This window comes from Cebus imitator, unplaced genomic scaffold (genome assembly GCF_001604975.1).
Source record: "Cebus imitator isolate Cc_AM_T3 unplaced genomic scaffold, Cebus_imitator-1.0 Scaffold6, whole genome shotgun sequence".
NCBI lineage: Eukaryota > Metazoa > Chordata > Mammalia > Primates > Cebidae > Cebus > Cebus imitator.
In genome coordinates, this window is record NW_016107321.1 from 3,229,268 (window position 1) to 3,245,771 (window position 16,504).

Consider the following 16,504-nt stretch of genomic DNA (forward strand, 5'->3'; position numbering starts at 1 on the left):
GCACTACCTTGTTATTTCCCTCAACCCTTCCAATAAAGGCTTATGTTTTTGATGTCATCGTTGTGTGGTATAAATGGTTTCATAATTGCCTTCAAATTTGTCCTAAAATAAAATTCATTCCGCTTATTGAAGCAATGCCACCATGGATTGCAGACTTAAAAGATTTACTTGGGCCTGGAGATTAGCAAAGATTTATCTCAAAGTCCATTTGTACTTTCTCCAGGTGTTCCTGGGGGAGAAAGATTTAAACATCATTGGACTATATTTTGATCATTCATTCATTCATTTAACAAAGAGAGATAGGGAATGGAGATCTTAGTTACAATTCCCTTTGAATGCATTTGTTATGTCTTAAGCTTCTTTTGTCAATTTACATTTGGCTACAGTTGGCATTCTGTGATGACTTAGAATTACTGTATAAGTTCTTTATCAGTCTGATTTTTGACATTACCATTGGCTACTTTCCATCAACTTAATATTTTCTTAAAATTTAGGGGTCAGATGGCACCTGATAGTTTATCCAGTCATCAGGCTCTGAGGAGCATGGTGAGAAACTCATGTATACTTAGAAAAAATTTAACTGGAATCTTTAACATGACCTTTTACAGTAAATGGCTTTCTTTCTATAATAGAAATTGTTAGAAGTTTTTAATGTGTTGTAGCACCAGTGTTTGTGCACACAGAGCTATATATTTCTCCCATTAGATCCAAATATGTTTATATTATAATAAACAGGGGTATGTTCTAGAGTCAAATGGAAAATCTTACAACTTTTTAAGATGAAAGAGAAAACTTCAAAGATATATCTTCTAACTTGAAGCAGGCTACTTCACATTGTGCCTCAGACCCCATAGGAGTAAATTCTATCTACTTATGCCAGGAGTGATTCTTTTCTGAAAAGTGTGACACACCCTTATCTAATCCAGTTGTGAGGGAGAGCTGCTATAAACCCTTCCAGAAAGAATCTTTGTATAAAGCCTCCAATAAAAGGTGTTCACCGTGCCCCCTTTGAGATTCAGATGCAGTGCTTGATGACCTGTAATTTTTTAGTTACATTTATATAAAATAATTTGGGCATCCATCTTATAGATGAAGAAATTGAACCTATCACATTAAAAAAATTACATCTGATTACACTACAAGGAAGTGATTAAACCAATCCACAAACCAAAAGCTACGTGGCTTGCATTGCTTTTCTTTCACTGCACCTTACCCTCCACCCTTCATGGTCCTGGCTTTCTCTGTACAGTAAAAAGCAAGGCTAGCTGGTGAGACTGGAAGGTGGATTTGCATCTGAAAAGGAAAAGTAAGATTCAGAGAAGAGAAAAAGTTGAACTCGCTGCTGTCCTGTGTGCCTGTCTTTAAAAGCCATTAAGAATGGAAAAAAACGGACCTGCCTCCAAGTCACCTGCTCTGCAAAATAGCAGACTGCTTTCAGGCCAAGACCCAAATTGACGGACGTGCCAGCGTGACTGGTCCTCCCCACAGTGGCCAGCGAAAGACGTTGCAGCAAAGAGATTTAAAGAAATGTTTGCTGACTTAAAGGTAAATCTCTTTCATGCAGTCTAACAAACAGAAAGCAAGCTATTTTTACATGAAACAATTGTCTTTTAAAAATCCCTTCTGAATTTAATAGACTTTTTAACAATTCAATGAAATGAAACAATGAATTAGTCAGAAATCAATGCAGAGTTTTAAGGAGATGTTAAAAATAAGGGGGAATGTCCAATTTTGAAGTCCAAGCCACAGGATATAGACTTCTCTGCCATATTGTTTGGGATCAGTTATTTTATCCCCATTGATACTTTTAAATTTGAACCATGTCACTTTTGATGTCAGCCAGCGACCTTCATTTCTCCTGCGGTGGACCCTGTGGGTTTCGGATTTCAGCAGCTGCATCAGCAGCTTCCTAAAGATGTTACAGGTGCTTGTGCATGAAATCCTTAGGCCTTACCTTTTCATTTAACTGTCACTGCAGGTGTGTAGTAACCCCCTCTGGCAAGAGCAGGGCCATATTGCAAATCTTCCTGGAACAATTTTGTATCTGTTAAGGTCAACCTTGCATATTGTAACTGTCTGGATTTTAAGCAGTTCATTTTCTGTTGGTGGATTTTTGGTGGTGGTGGTGATGGTGGGTTTTTTTACTTATTTATTTTTGAGACAGTTCGGAGTTTCGCTTTTGTCACCCAGGCTGAATGCAATGGCACGTTCTTGGCTCACTGCCACTTCTACCTCCCTGGTTCAAGCTATTCTCCTACTTCAGCCTCCCAAGTAGCTGGGATTAAAGGCATGTGCCACCACACCCGCCTAAGTTTGTATTTTTAGTAGAGATGGAGTTTTGCCATGTTGGCCAGGCCTGTCTCAAACTCCTGACCTCGGGTGATCCACCAGCCTCAGCATCCCAAATTGCTGGGATTACAGCCGTGAGCCAACACACCTGGCCTGTTGGTGGATGTTAAAAAACATGGAGCTACATTCCCAAAGCATCTAAGAAACCCTTGCGAGGACTTTGTTGACAGTCAAGCTTTTGTTTTTAAGGTCCATTTTCACCTGAAAAAAATACGCACAGCATTTAAATAACTATTTTTTTAAAAAGAAAACTATTGCATGACTTTTATTGCACACATTTATTTCTAATGGCAATTTTATCCTTATAATTAGCAATTTGTTATAAACTAGGTGAGGGGAAGAAGCTACCTTTCATTGCAAATAATGTTTGTGCCAGTTCATATCTTCAGATAGAAATTTTAAACTGCTGGGACACTTCTTAGTGATTAACAATGATATGATCTACCTTGCTCTCTACAAACATCCTTTATGTAGCTATATTTTCTCATGACATTTAGAATTATTTGCAAATTTGTCCTTTGCAGCTTTCAAAGCCTGTAGAGCTATTTGTGAGAAAATAAGCAATCGTTGGAGAAACCTGGAGTGGTTATTTACTCAGGCAAGGGTCATGGCGTGTTGATTCTGTTCCCCGTTAATTTGACAAATTCTGCGTCACAGGAAACATGGCCTTACCTGCTGTATCTTCTGTACACTGGAAGTGGAAGTGGAATTTCAAGAGTTTCTAGATGTAGATGTAGATTGTCGCAATACTAAGAGGCACTGGGCTACACAGATACACCAGCATCCTAGTAATATCAGTATCACAGGCAAAGCAGATTCATGCAGGCATCTGAGATCTTTAATATCTCTTCTACCAGTCAAAGATAAGGTAAAAGTAGATCAGTCTGTTCATTCAACAGATATTTATTGACTTCATCTGTGGCTCAAGAAACTATTACAAGTGGAGCTGAGACAAAGCCTTGCATTTCTGATGGGGTGCAGGGAAAGCATGGACAGGGACACACTCTAGCAGGTGAGGGTGAGATGGAACAGGCTAGTTCAAGCAAGGCAAAAGGTGTTAACACCTCTCAGTTCATTTTCACTGTGTCGTGGTAGAAGAGGGACCCAAACTTTTTTTTTTTTTTTTTTTTGTCTTGCTCTTTTACCCATTAAAAAAATTAGATTATTTTCTTGCTGTTGAGGTTTTTTTTTTTTTTTTTTTTTTTTTTTTTTGAGATGGAGTCTCATTCTGTCGCCCAGACTGGAGTGCAGTGGAATCATCTCAGCTCACTGCAACCTCTGCCTCCCGGGTTCAAGCAATTCTCCTGCCTCAGCCTCCTAAGTAGCTGGGATTACAGGCACATGCCAACATGCCCAGCTAATTTTTTTGTACTTTTAACAGAGATGGGATTTCACCATGTTGGCCAGGCTGGTCTCAAACTCCTGACCTTGTGATCTACCCAACTGAGCCTCCCAAATTGCTGGCATTATAGGCTTGAGTCACTGCCCCCAGCCTTCAAACTTTATTTCTTTAGGTCAAGTTTTCCCCATGATTCTTTTGCAATACTTGGCCAAGACAGAATTTTGAAGAAATACATAGCATCATTTGTTACATGTTTGAGTAGAGCATGCACCAGTTTTCCCACGGCCTTTTCTTTTACACCCAACCAGTTAGATATGGACATTATCTGCTTAACCCCCAACCATCCCACATAGCTTCCACTTCTGCTGAAGTACCACCCCTTTGCATATTACCCTGGAAATGACCAGACTGTGAATCCAAAGTCAGACTTGGACACTATCATTGCAGGTCTCCACATTACATTCCTCCTCTGAGCCCAAACAAAAGTGCGGTGTTTCAGCCTGCATAGGACTGTTTTCCTGTGTGCTCAGTCCAGACACACGTGTACATCAGGATAATCTGATGTCAGTATATATTCCACAAGGGGCTGGAGAAGTTCCAACTGTTGCTAACAAGTTCTATTGTTCTTAACATTTGCTAGATATTTTGCACATATCCTGATATTAACATTTCGAATGTTACCTATACCCATTTTACAGATGGGAGCATGGGTAACAAAGAGATTATATTACTTGCCAAAAGTTGCATTGCTCTTAAATGAGGGAAGACAGTGGATCACTATTAGATCCCATGATAATTCTGACACCAACATTCATACTTTTTGCTACCATTCTGTACGGCCCCAGGAATATGTTTATTCCCTAAAAAAAAATGACATCATTAATTGTGGGAAAAGAAGGTGCTTGTGGCCACGAAATCTCTCAATAATTGCTTGTCCATCAAGGAGTTTCTTTCTACTTCACTTATGAAACTTAGTTTTGCTGGATGTGAGATTCTGGGTTGAAAGTTCTTTTCTTTAAGGATGTTGAATATTGGCCCCCAGTCTCTTCTGGCTTGTAGGGTTTCTGCTGAGAGATGCACTGTGAGTCTGATGGGCTTCCCTTTGTGGGTAAGCCGACCTTTCTCTCTGGCTGCCCTTAGCATTTTCTCCTTCATTTCAACCCTGGTGAATCTGACGATTACGTGTCTTGGGGTTGCTCTTCTTGAGGAGTATCTCTGTGGTGGTCTTTGTATTTCCTGTATTTGAATGTTGGCCTGCTTTGCTAGGTTGGGGAAGTTCTCCTGGGTAATATTTTGATGAGTGTTTTCCAGCTTGGATTCATTTTCCCCGTCCTCTTCAGGTGCACCGATCAAGTGTAGATTAGGTCTTTTCATACAATCCCGTATTTCTTGGAGGCTTTGTTCATTTCTTTTCACTCTTTTTTCTCTTTCCTTGACTTTTCTTTTTATTTCGTTGAGTTGATCTTCAATCTCTGATATCCTTTCTTCTGCTTGATCGATTTGGCTATTGAAACTTGTCTATGCTTCACGAAGTTCTCATGCTGTGCAGCTCCAGCAAGTCATTTATGTTCTTCTCTAGGCTGGTTATTCTAGTTAGCATTTCATCTAATCTTTTTTCAAGGTTCTTAGTTTCTTCACATTGGGTTAAAACATGTTCTTTTAGCTCAGAGAAGTTTGTTATTACCCATCTTCTGAAGCCTGCTTCTGTCAGCTCGTCAAAATATTTTTCTGACCTGTTTTGCTGCCATGCTGGTGAGTCGTTGTGATCTCTCTGGGGAGTAGAGGCATTCTGGCCTTTGATGTTTTTGTCCTTTTTGCAATGGTTTCTTCCCATCTTCTTTGAGTGGACATCCTTTCTGTTAAAGTTGGGGTTATTTCTCCCGTATGAGGCTTTTTATTTGTTGTTTGTTTGTTTTAAACGCAGGTGTCAGTGTACCACTTGAGACAGTCTGTCCGTTGTCAGCCTGTGGAGGTGCTGCTGGGCTGCCTTGGTCTCAGCCAGCCTGCTCTTTATTCTTCACCTGTTTTCCGTACTGGTGGGGTCAGCCCTACCTTCCCAATGGCGGGCTCGTTCCCTCTGCTGAGCCCTTTGTTCCCAGGTGGAGGATGTGTTAACTGCAAAACTCTCCTGGGAGAGGGACTCCGGTTGCTGGATCTTGTGGGGGAGGGGCCTGTCTGGTCTTATCCCGCCCCGCTTTCTACTGTCCCTCCTGTGGGACCGGCAGTTCTGTTTTGCAAGCTTTCTCAATGTTAGTCTAAATTTCTGCCCTGGTCTGCGCTAACAAGGCACCGGTCTGACCAGGGCTGCCTCCCTGGGCTGTTGCCCTGGTCTGCGACTCCAGATGGTTCTCAGAAGGGTGGTGTTTTCCTGGTCTGTGTGCTGCTCAAGTCTCGGAGTGAATTGCTGTATCTGATTCAGAGAACTGAGGAGGTGATGCCCCCCCAATCCTCCGTGCCTGATGCACTTTCCAGGTGGGGCAGTGCCCCACCTTGCCTTGGCTGGACACCTTTGGGTTGCTTTCGCTGCCCTTTTGTGGGGTTAATCCCACTCTTCAACCAGTCCCTTTAAAAGAAAGCCTGTACCTCGCTCGGAGATGTGGATATAACTCTGGTTCTATCTCATTCAGTGGTAGCTGCACTCCGGAGAAGCTTCTTTCAGCCATCTTCCCCACTTCCCCCGTGCCCACCTTTAAGACTTGGGATTTCCAGTTCTGCCAAGAGGCTTTTCTGGGGCTACTGGACACATTCTGTAACTTAGAGTTCCCAGACCATGAGGAGGAGATGGAATACTTTGTAAGCCCATTTCTCCTCTTTCCCCATGCCATGTCAGTGTTTACTGGAAGATGGATTATCTTCCAATTATGGGAAAGCTGCCGAAATGGAAGGGGATGGTGAGTTACTGCAACCCAGACAGGTCTTAACCTTTATGAAATTCTCTTCTTCCCTTCAGCTTGAGATGTTACTAACTCAGTTCTGTAATGTTGGAATGCAAGATGAAATTAGCTCCCTAATTTTTGTAAATGAAATGTGTCTCTCTTTTTACAAGATTAACCCAAGTTACTCTTCGTGATGCCACAGCCAGTGGGGTTTAGGGGAGGTTTCAGTACAGGTAAGAGCGATTAGGGTCGCCCACAAATACAGCGCATGTTCCTGCATTGGTGTCTATATTCATTAATGAAAATTCTCAATGACAAAGTGAATGCTCCTTCCCTTTGTTCCTAAGCTACTGTTGGAAAAGCAGGCTGTCTGCCGTGTAGGTGAGGAGTTGGCATTGGTGTTCTTAAATACACAGACTGACTTTGCTTTCTTGTTCCGACAAAGACGCCTTATCCTAAGCAAGACAGATTGACTTTCTGTCCCCAGCAGGCTGCAGTCCTCCTTCCTTCCACACTGAAGCTTTTGCTAGTAGTAACTAATCCTCATTCCACATCACCTTCCCGTTTTGCTTAAAACCTATCTCTTTCAGATGGCCTCTTCCGCTGAATGCTTTTCTGATTTGCATTATTCTTATAAATATGGAAGTATAGACCATTAATCCCCGAGTTATTTATAGACATGTGTGACTGTGTAGGTGATCTTCAATCATCCCTAAATTCTTAAATTCCTGTAGCATGATTTATCCCCAACAGCTAAAAGAAGTCTCTGCTTCTGCCTTCTTTCCTTTCCTTTTCTTTCTTTACTCACTGCTAAGATTTGGGTGTCTTTGGGGTTTGCCTCCAACCGTCTTTCCAATTCCTGAGATACACGTGAGGCACAGTGGTTCAGAGCCCTGCCTTCAAAGCCAGACCGTGTGTGAACAGAGCTTGGCTCTGCCATCTTTTGCCTCTGTCCTTCTAGATAATAGGAGCATCTTCTCATTCCTGGAGTTACAGTGAGGATGAGGTGAGTTCACACAGTAAGCACTTGGAAGGATGTTTTGCCTCCAGTGTGGTGGCACCAAAGCAGGGAGCCGCGCTCACACAGCCCTCCGTTTCCATCTCAGCTTCAAATGGTGACATCCAGGCTACAGGTTCTGAAGCCCTGGAGTCTAGGATCATGTACCCCATCTCCCCCAGGGAGTGTGTGCTACGTTGCAGAAGGTCTATAGGTGTGCGTGTTGTAGCACAGACAGCAGACGTCTCCAGGACGGAGGTGACAAGAGCGGCTTTCCCTCCTGAACCCACCACCCAATCAGTGTCTGCCTTGGGGCCAGTCACTGCGACTTTAATTTCCTAAATTTGGTTAGTTCCTGAAATGGTGGTAGGATAAATAAGTTAATTTCTGTGAACATACTTTGAAAATTTTAGATCTGTACACGAATCTAAATCACTTATGTTTATTATTAATACTGTTCTTCTGGGAAATATATGTCACAAATGGTTCTTTTTAGAAATGAGGCATTTACTCATATGGGAATATCTAGCCCTAAGTATCACCTCAGAGGAAATATTTTGAGTTAGGAGGGATCATGTTTCTACCAGCAAATATATTTTAATATTAATGAGAGGAATAATACGGGCACATAATTGTATCGAAAGTAGTTTAGGAAGAAATCGGGCCTTGGTGTTAGAAAAGTATTTGGGAAAGATAAGACTTCTTTAAACAGATTGCTTTAGAAATTTTACTAGCGTTTAACTTCTTAAATGTGTCTGCTGTAGGGGCCGTGGCAGGAGACTGTTGTGGGTGGAGTTCTGCAGAGGCAGAAATTGAGGCAGAAGTTGGTGTGAGGTTAACTGGTCCTGGGGAGCCAAGGCCTTCGGAGAGAAGACCGCTAGAGCCACACCCTGCTCAGCCTTCCGATGCAGCTGCCAGGACCAGGTGCCGATGCTGACAGCAGAGGCCACCCTTAGCCCCACACCCCATATCGGGCAGCAAATACTTCCTTGAAACAGGATCGGGGTGGTGCTTCTCTGTATCTTCTGCAGCCTTGGGCAATAGGCAGGAAAATAACCAGCGAATCCTGAGAAAAATTGTTTAGGGCGGTATTAGAAAAGAAAGTGTCATTGTGTATTTTTGGACAAGAAATAAAAATAACAATATTTAACTTATTCCAGTAACTGCTTTAATGCAAAGGGAACTTATACCACTTAGTGGAATAATACACATTTTGAATGTAAAAACTCTTAGATTCAACTACCTTATTAACCACTCTCAGATTCTTTTCTTTTTATTTTTTATTTATTTATTTTTTTTAGACAGAGCCTCACTCTGTTGCCAAAGCTGGTGTACATTGGTGAGATCTCAGTTCACTGCAACCTTCACCTCCCAGATTCAAGCAATTCTTCTGTCTCAGCCTCCTGAGTAGCTGGGATTCCAGGCACCCACCACTACACCTGGCTAATTTTTTGCATTTTTGATAGAGATGGGGTTTCACCATGTTACCCAGGCTGGTCTCAAACTCTTGACCTCAGATGATCCACCTGCCTTGACCTCCCAAGGTGCTGGGATTACAGGTATGAGCCACTGCACCTGGCCCACTCTTATATTCTTACATAAAATTCAGGTGGTCTTCTACAATGAAAACAACTGCAAAGAAAAAAACAGGGTTTTAATTACTATCTTTTTTTTATTTTTACAAACACCATATTGGTTTGATGTCGAAATTACTGTAAATTTCTTGTTATATTTGATATAAATGAATCCCTTAAAAATAGAAGCTACATAAAACATGTTCAAATAGTAAAAATGTATCTTAAAGAAAAGTTAGGAAATAAACTTCAAAACTTAGTTTCACCCCGAAACTTCCTATGGCTTCACAGGCATGAGAAGAAAGGAATAATTTAGCATGTCTTTTAAGAAATATAATTATTGCTCTAAAATTTGACCACAGTACAAATAAACAACAACATCACTGATAAATTACCCTAGTATGTTAGCAGTTTTTAAAATAAATGCAAGCATCTGTATCTCTTCGTGCATTTTCCCCATTCAGGGACATGACATCCAATATTAACATCCTAAGCTTCATGCCATTCAGTAAGCTTCTGGGATGTGGAATTGCATTTTGCTTTCAACTAGACTTCCTCAACTTGGATTCTGTTTTACGCCCATTCTTAAAGGGTATTACACTTGTTTCCTGATTATTTCAAAGATTAATCTCAAATGATTTCCTTGATTAACACGCATTGACTAGGTTTTAAGTACTCTGCCAGAGAGGAACTGTTGGTTAAATTGATTCACGTAATTGAATGAAAGCCTTGACCTGCACGGAAGGAGTTCGGGAGACTCCCCAGGACTGTCCCCCGGGGCACGGGCCCTCTGCCCTCTTTGTCTGTGGTCTAGAGTGGTGTCAATGATACTGTCACAAACATGGCATGGTGGAACAGAAAGCAAACAAAATCAAGAGCAAACATGGATTTGCATCTGCAGTTGATTGCTTGCCGTGTAAAGCTGAAGGTAGTCATTTACCCTCAGCTACCCTTCTGTCATGTGACGTTGATGGTACCTACTTAAAAGGAGTGTCAAGGTTGTGGTGATAGTCCAGAAACAACATTCACGTGAAAGTGCCTAGCAAACTGTCAAATGTTATTCATGCGTTATTATCAAGAACACTTTCCCCTGGAATTGATCCCTCTCGGATCCTCTGCTGCTGCAGAACTTAATACACGTATGACAGTAAGGAAGGGGCCATCACGCTCCATTCTGCACTGGACAGCTGGCTGCAGACTTGAGTGATGATGGCTGGTCTCCCAGTAGGTGTCTGAAGACTCGGAAGTTCCTGTGACCACAGAGTCCAGTACACCTGCACACTGGTACAGGATGCACAGAGAACATGACCAGGAATGCCAGTGCCAATACTAAGTTGAAACTTTCCAAGAAAGTGACCTTTCAAATCATTAACAGCTAATTATATTATAGGTGACTCTATTACAGAATTTATGTAGTATCATACTCTAGGAAAATAATAAAATGCATGAAATAAGATGACTTCATCACACACATTGGTTTTTACATAGGTGTCACTGTTCAGCTCTAATCTGGTTTTCTGGAATTATATATAATTTGTGTGTGTGTGTGTGTGTTTGCAACTCCTAGTCCATATGGAGAGAGATTTTAATTCAGAAAATTAAAAAATAAATTTTAGGCTTTCAACATTTATTGTTGCATCCCTTACTAAATTATAGATGGATTGAGCTATCCTTTTATTTATCTTGAAAATTTGGTTTAGTTGAGAGAGTTTATTTTTCCATAAATACACTGGAGTGCTTTCCTGAGAAAGCACTGTACTATCACTTGCTTCTTGTCCATTTGTGCTATTTTATAGCACACTTATTCTGCACTGAGACTGGCAGAAGGCACACACTTTTCTCTCCTCCCCCAGTTTCTCACCGTATCTGATTTTTTTATTTTCCAGTCTTCACTTCCGTTTGTGTCTGAACATAGATTGATTTGCCCTTGAACAGCTCACTGGTGCTCAAGGACACCAGCGGAGTCAACCTGTGATGAACACTTTCCATGGAGCAGGCTAGAATCAAGAGCACAGGCTCTGGAGGAGGAATATTGGGTTCTAAACCTGGTTCTACCTCTAGTTGTCTTGTTCCCTGGGCAGTTCCCCAGTCTCTCTGAACTTCTTCCAAAGGTTGTGAAAATTACATGAGATAAAGCTTGAACAGTGCCGATCACATATGGACAGTAAATATTAGCTAAGATTTGGGCCCTGACTTGCTCACTGAAAGGGGGATGTTGTAGCTAAGTCTTTACTTGAACCAACAGGTCTTGACTTATCTGTACTCTGTTCTCCAAACTTACAACAGCTATGGTTCTATGAAGCATAAAGAAAGAGTATGTAATCTTCACTATGACTCGCATGCATGCTTTCAAATCCCAGATATCTGTCCAATGAATATTTATTTATCTGTATCTATCTATCTACCTATCTATCTGTCTATCAAGATGGAGTTTAGCTCTTGTTGCCCAGGCTGGAGTGCAACGGCATGATCTCACTGCAACCTCTACCTTTCAGGTTCAGGCAATTCTCCTGCCCCAGCCTCCTGAGTAGCAGGGATTATAGGCATGTGCCACCGTGCCCGGCTAATTTAGTATTTTTAGTAGAGATGGGGCTTCTCCATATTGGTCAGACTGGTCTTGAACTCCTGACCTCAGATGATCCGCCCACCTCGGCTCCCCAAAGTGCTGGGATTACAGGTGTGAGCCAAGGCGCCTAGCCTCCAAGGAAATTTTAATACAAACCCTTCTTTAGCTAGTTGAATTGAAATATATTCCTATGAAAACAACAATGTTTTTAAGAATATACGAGTATAGTTTTTAAAATACATACATGAATATAGTTATGACAATGTAAAATTTAGTAGACATTCTGTGTAACTTTTTTTTTGACAATATGGCATGAGGCAAGAATCTGGACACAACAACTTTATGTAGCTGTAAGTTAATGGCTTTTATCCAGGGGTGGTTTTTCCCAGTGGGGGACCTTTGGCAATGTCTGGAGACATTTTATTTGTCACCACTGAGGGGCGGTGCTCCTGGCATCCAGTGTGTTGGGGCCAGGGCTACTGCTCAGCATCTCACAATGCACGAGACAGCCCCACGGCAAAGGGTTATCTTGCGCAACTTTCAGTGATGCTGAGGTCGGGAAAGCCTGCCCCAGGTGGAAGAAGAGGTAGGGCTGACCCAACAATGATTCTATAAGACAGGATGATCACTTCCTCCAAGACTGCTTACACCAGGTGCATTCTAATGCTCCTGGTCCAACGCTCCTGGTCTTCTCTATGGTTTCATGGTCTGAAGATAAATCCATTTAGTTCCAGATTTGAGACTGGGCATGTGAATGCCTGGCCCTTCACAATGAGCCATGGGGCTGGCTCTTTTCCCCTGGATTTTGATCAAGGAAGGAAGAAAAACTGGCGGAGCCCATATTGGAAAACATGCTTCCGGGGTGTCAAACAGGCAGTGATTAGGAAGCCTGCGCTGTGAAGGGGAGGCTGAGTCTGGCTGTACAGAGATAAAGCAATTCTGAAACTCATTTTCCAAAACCAACAAACTGTAATTTAGTTCTGTATTTTAAATAAATTCCAAAAACCTCTATCAGCTTTAATAGGTGTCACCCTTTTAGTGTATAAAGGTTAGCTGGGTTTTCTTGCCTTATAGTGGAAATGAATACTTAATTTCATGAAGGATGGAAACAAGTTTGCCGATTCCTACTAAAACAATTATAAGAGTAATCTAATTTCATTCCAAAAAATCCTCCATTATGTGTCAATATGATTTCAGAAATATTGCAGAATTTTTAATGCTATTTCGTAATTTTAAGTCGAGAGAATTATTCCCACAGAAAGCAAGGCGAATGGGGTGGAAAAAAAGGTCAGGCAGAAGAGAACCTTATTAAACGCAGCTGTACTTCAAACTCTGTCTCACTGTGGCGGCATTGGTGATGTGGCATCAGTGCTTCCGTGGTATTAGAACATTCTCGTCTTAAACCTTAATCTTGCCAGGATTTTCATGAGTTTCCAGTCTTTAGTGGAACTGATAAAGAAGATACTGTTCAGAGCTGCCACACACATTTACAGAAGCCATATGCCTCCAAGCGATTTGCTTCCATGTATTACAGAAGCCACATTTGAGCGACACAGCTATCTGAGATTCCTTTCAACCAAGTCCCATCTGCTGGAAGCCTTACCCAACTGTGAAAAATCTCTTCCTGCCCAAACTTTCACTGATAGTGCGTGCTAAATGTGTTTACATGCAGTGCCTCCTTAAATGCTCAGAATAACCTTGGGAGGTAGATACTGTTAGTGTCCTAGTCCTCACATAAGTCACCAAGACTTAGTGGGAAGAGGCTTGGAACATAATTCAGTGTCACATAATCAGTAAGTTACAATAGGGTTGCAAGCCAAGGCTTTGTACTGAAGTGTGTATTCCTAGGTGCACTCCACTCTGCCTCAGTACCACGGATTATACATAGGGAAGGCCTTATCTGCGGACCTGAAATTCAGGGTGCAGTGTGCTAGATCACCAGCTGTCTTGTAACTCTGATGCCGGGTCTTCCTGCTGATGTGCTCAGAATGCACACGTGTGTGTAGAATGCTGTAGCAATGAGACCCTGTCACGCATGCTGTCCTCTGACTTGTGTGTGTCACTTGTTTCTGTGCGCCTCTTTGCAGCAGTACCCACAGGGCTGGCACTGGCAGGTGTTCAGGGGCATGGCTGTGCAGCTGGTTGCTGGACCATTTGCTGGCTGGCTGCTCCCCTGACACTGAGTATGATTTCCTGGTAAACCTGGCTGTTTGTATTTATCCTTTTGTGAATCACTGATTTTGACCTTCCATTCCCCCCACCCTAAATTTCCTACTGGGGATTCGTCTTTGAAAAAAAATAAATTTAGGCCAGGCACAGTGGCTCACGCCTGTAATCCAAGCACTCTGGGAGGCCGAGGCGAGCGGATCACCCAAGATCAGGAGTTTGAAACCAGCCTGGCAAACATGGCGAAACCCCATCTCTAACTAAAATTACAAAAACTAGCTGGGCGTGGTGGCACACATCTGTAGTCCCAGCTACTTGGCAGGCTGAGGCAGGAGAATCACTTGAACCCAGGCAGAGGAGGCTGCATTGAGCTGAGATCACACCACTGCACTCCAGCCTGGGCAACAGAGCAAGACTCTGTCTCAATCAGTCAATCAATCAAGATTTCTTCACATGTCAGGAATGCTAGCACTTTTCCATATGTTTACTCTGGAGTGTTTTTTCATACCAGTTGTTAGATTTGTGTGTAGGCAATTATCAGCGATTCTGATTTCTCTGCTCACGTGGACATGTCTTGGCCATTCCTGGGCTATTAACTTGATTGAATCATGTTGTCCTCCCACTTTTGCCATTTCATTGTTTTATACATGAGATTCTTTGATCCTCCTGATTATTTGAATTGAGGAATACTAAAAAGATCCAACTTTTATTATTAGTATAATTATTATGTTGACTATTCTAACACCGGTTATCAAATCATCTAATACCTCATTAATTGGAAATGTTTTATAACCTGAGATCACACATAAATATCTGTCTCTCTCTTGGGTTCTCCACTCCAGGCTTCTGCTTCTGTTCCACTGCTCATTCTGTGCCAGGCACATAGTTTTACTACTGTAATTTTATTTTATGTTTCATTTATTTTTATTATGTATGTATGTATTTATATTTTGAGATGGAACCTCACTGTTACCCAGTCTGGAGTGCAATGGTGCGATCTCAGCTCACTGCAGCCTCTGCCTCCTGGGTGCAGGTGATCCTTCTGTCTCAGCTTCCCAAGTGGCTGGGACCACAGGTGTGTGCCACCATGCCCAGGTAATTTTTTGTATTTTTAGTAGAGATGAGGTTTTGCCATGTTGGCCAGGCTGGTCTCGAACTCCTGAGCTCAAATGATCTGCCTGCCTTAGCCTCCCAAAGTGCTGGGATTATAGGCATGATCTCAGCCTGGCCAACTACTGTAATTTTAAATAAAGCTTAAAATATGGTTGGTAAAGCTTCTCTTCATTGACTGTCATAACATTTTTTGGCTGCTCTGTGATTATTCATCCTTCAGGACAAATTAAATTAATTTTGTCATGTTCTGAAAAGGACAAGCAGAACAGAGGATGGCACCTTGAATGCCCCAGCTCCTTTCTGAGGGTTCAGGTGGGCATTGCCTTTCTGAGATTAAATTGAACACCATTTTCCATATGGCATCAATTTTAACTTAGCAGAGTCAAACTTTCAACATTGTTTTCAATTGAAGGATATTGTTTTAAGATTTTTTTAAAAATCCTGGAATTACGGGTTTGTGTTTGGATATCATTTGATAGGTGCTAACATTTATATTTCTTTCTTATTTTTTTACTTTTTTCAGACAGAATTTTTCTCTGTTGCCCAGGTTGGAGTGCAGTGGCACCATCTCAGCTCACTGTAACCTTCGCCTCCCGGGTTCAAGCGATTCTCCTGCCTCAGCTTCCTGAGTAGCTGGTATTACAGATGCCTGCCACCATGCCCAGCTAATTTTTTTTATTTTTATTAGGATGTGGTTTTGCCATGTTGGCTAGGTTGGTCTCGAACTCCTGACCTCAAGTGAACTACCCGCCTCTGACTCCCAAAGTGCTGGGATAAGGTGTGAGCCACTGCACCAGGCCTAACGTTTATATTTCTCCTCACAGATAGGAACACAACCACACAAAACCAGAGAACCAGAGAGAAGCGGAGTGATCTTTTTTTTTAAGGTTTTGAGCTTATCTATTCCACATTACAAGTCTGCTATTTGGATTTGACCTTGAGTCTCCTCCAAACCAAGCGACAGTGTCTGTACTTTGGGACACCCTCTTGGGCAACCTGCAGGAGACTCTTCTTTCAAAGACTAATTTCCTGAATCTCTGGCTAAAGAGAGAAGGTTAATAGTTTAGGGAGCTTGTTTACAGGCCATTAGAAACAATTAGCACATTGCTGAGATTAAAAGCACTTCTCCAGCATGTTGGATGGCCTAGAAAGGAAACAGGACTTTTAGAAACATCTATTTTTAGCATCTAATTAAGGCAGACTTGGAGTTCCCCATCCTGCCTTGCCATACTGTTTCATATTTTAATTATCAAGAAATCTTTAATTTCCTCCAAGCTAAATTCTGCCTACAGCAACTTAAAGTAATAGTAAAGTAAAAATCCTACTCATGAATACTTATGAACAAATATTTAAATCACCCCATAACTTTTTTTTAGGCTGATTATTTAACACCCTTACCTTTCCTCTTTGACATTTAAAAAAATACTCTAATTTCTTAATGATTTTCCTTTCTTCCTAAAAAGACACATTTTACTCCAAGGACACCGCTCAGTGCCCCTGGAATAGGCAGCCATTTGGGTT

General features: G+C 41.8%; 1 protein-coding gene across 2 annotated transcripts in view; it reads left to right on the forward strand.

Moving 5' to 3' along the window:
- PRKN (parkin RBR E3 ubiquitin protein ligase) overlaps positions 1-16,504 on the forward strand; it is a 1,415,352-nt gene that overhangs the window by 798,070 nt on the left and 600,778 nt on the right. The window lies entirely within an intron of this gene.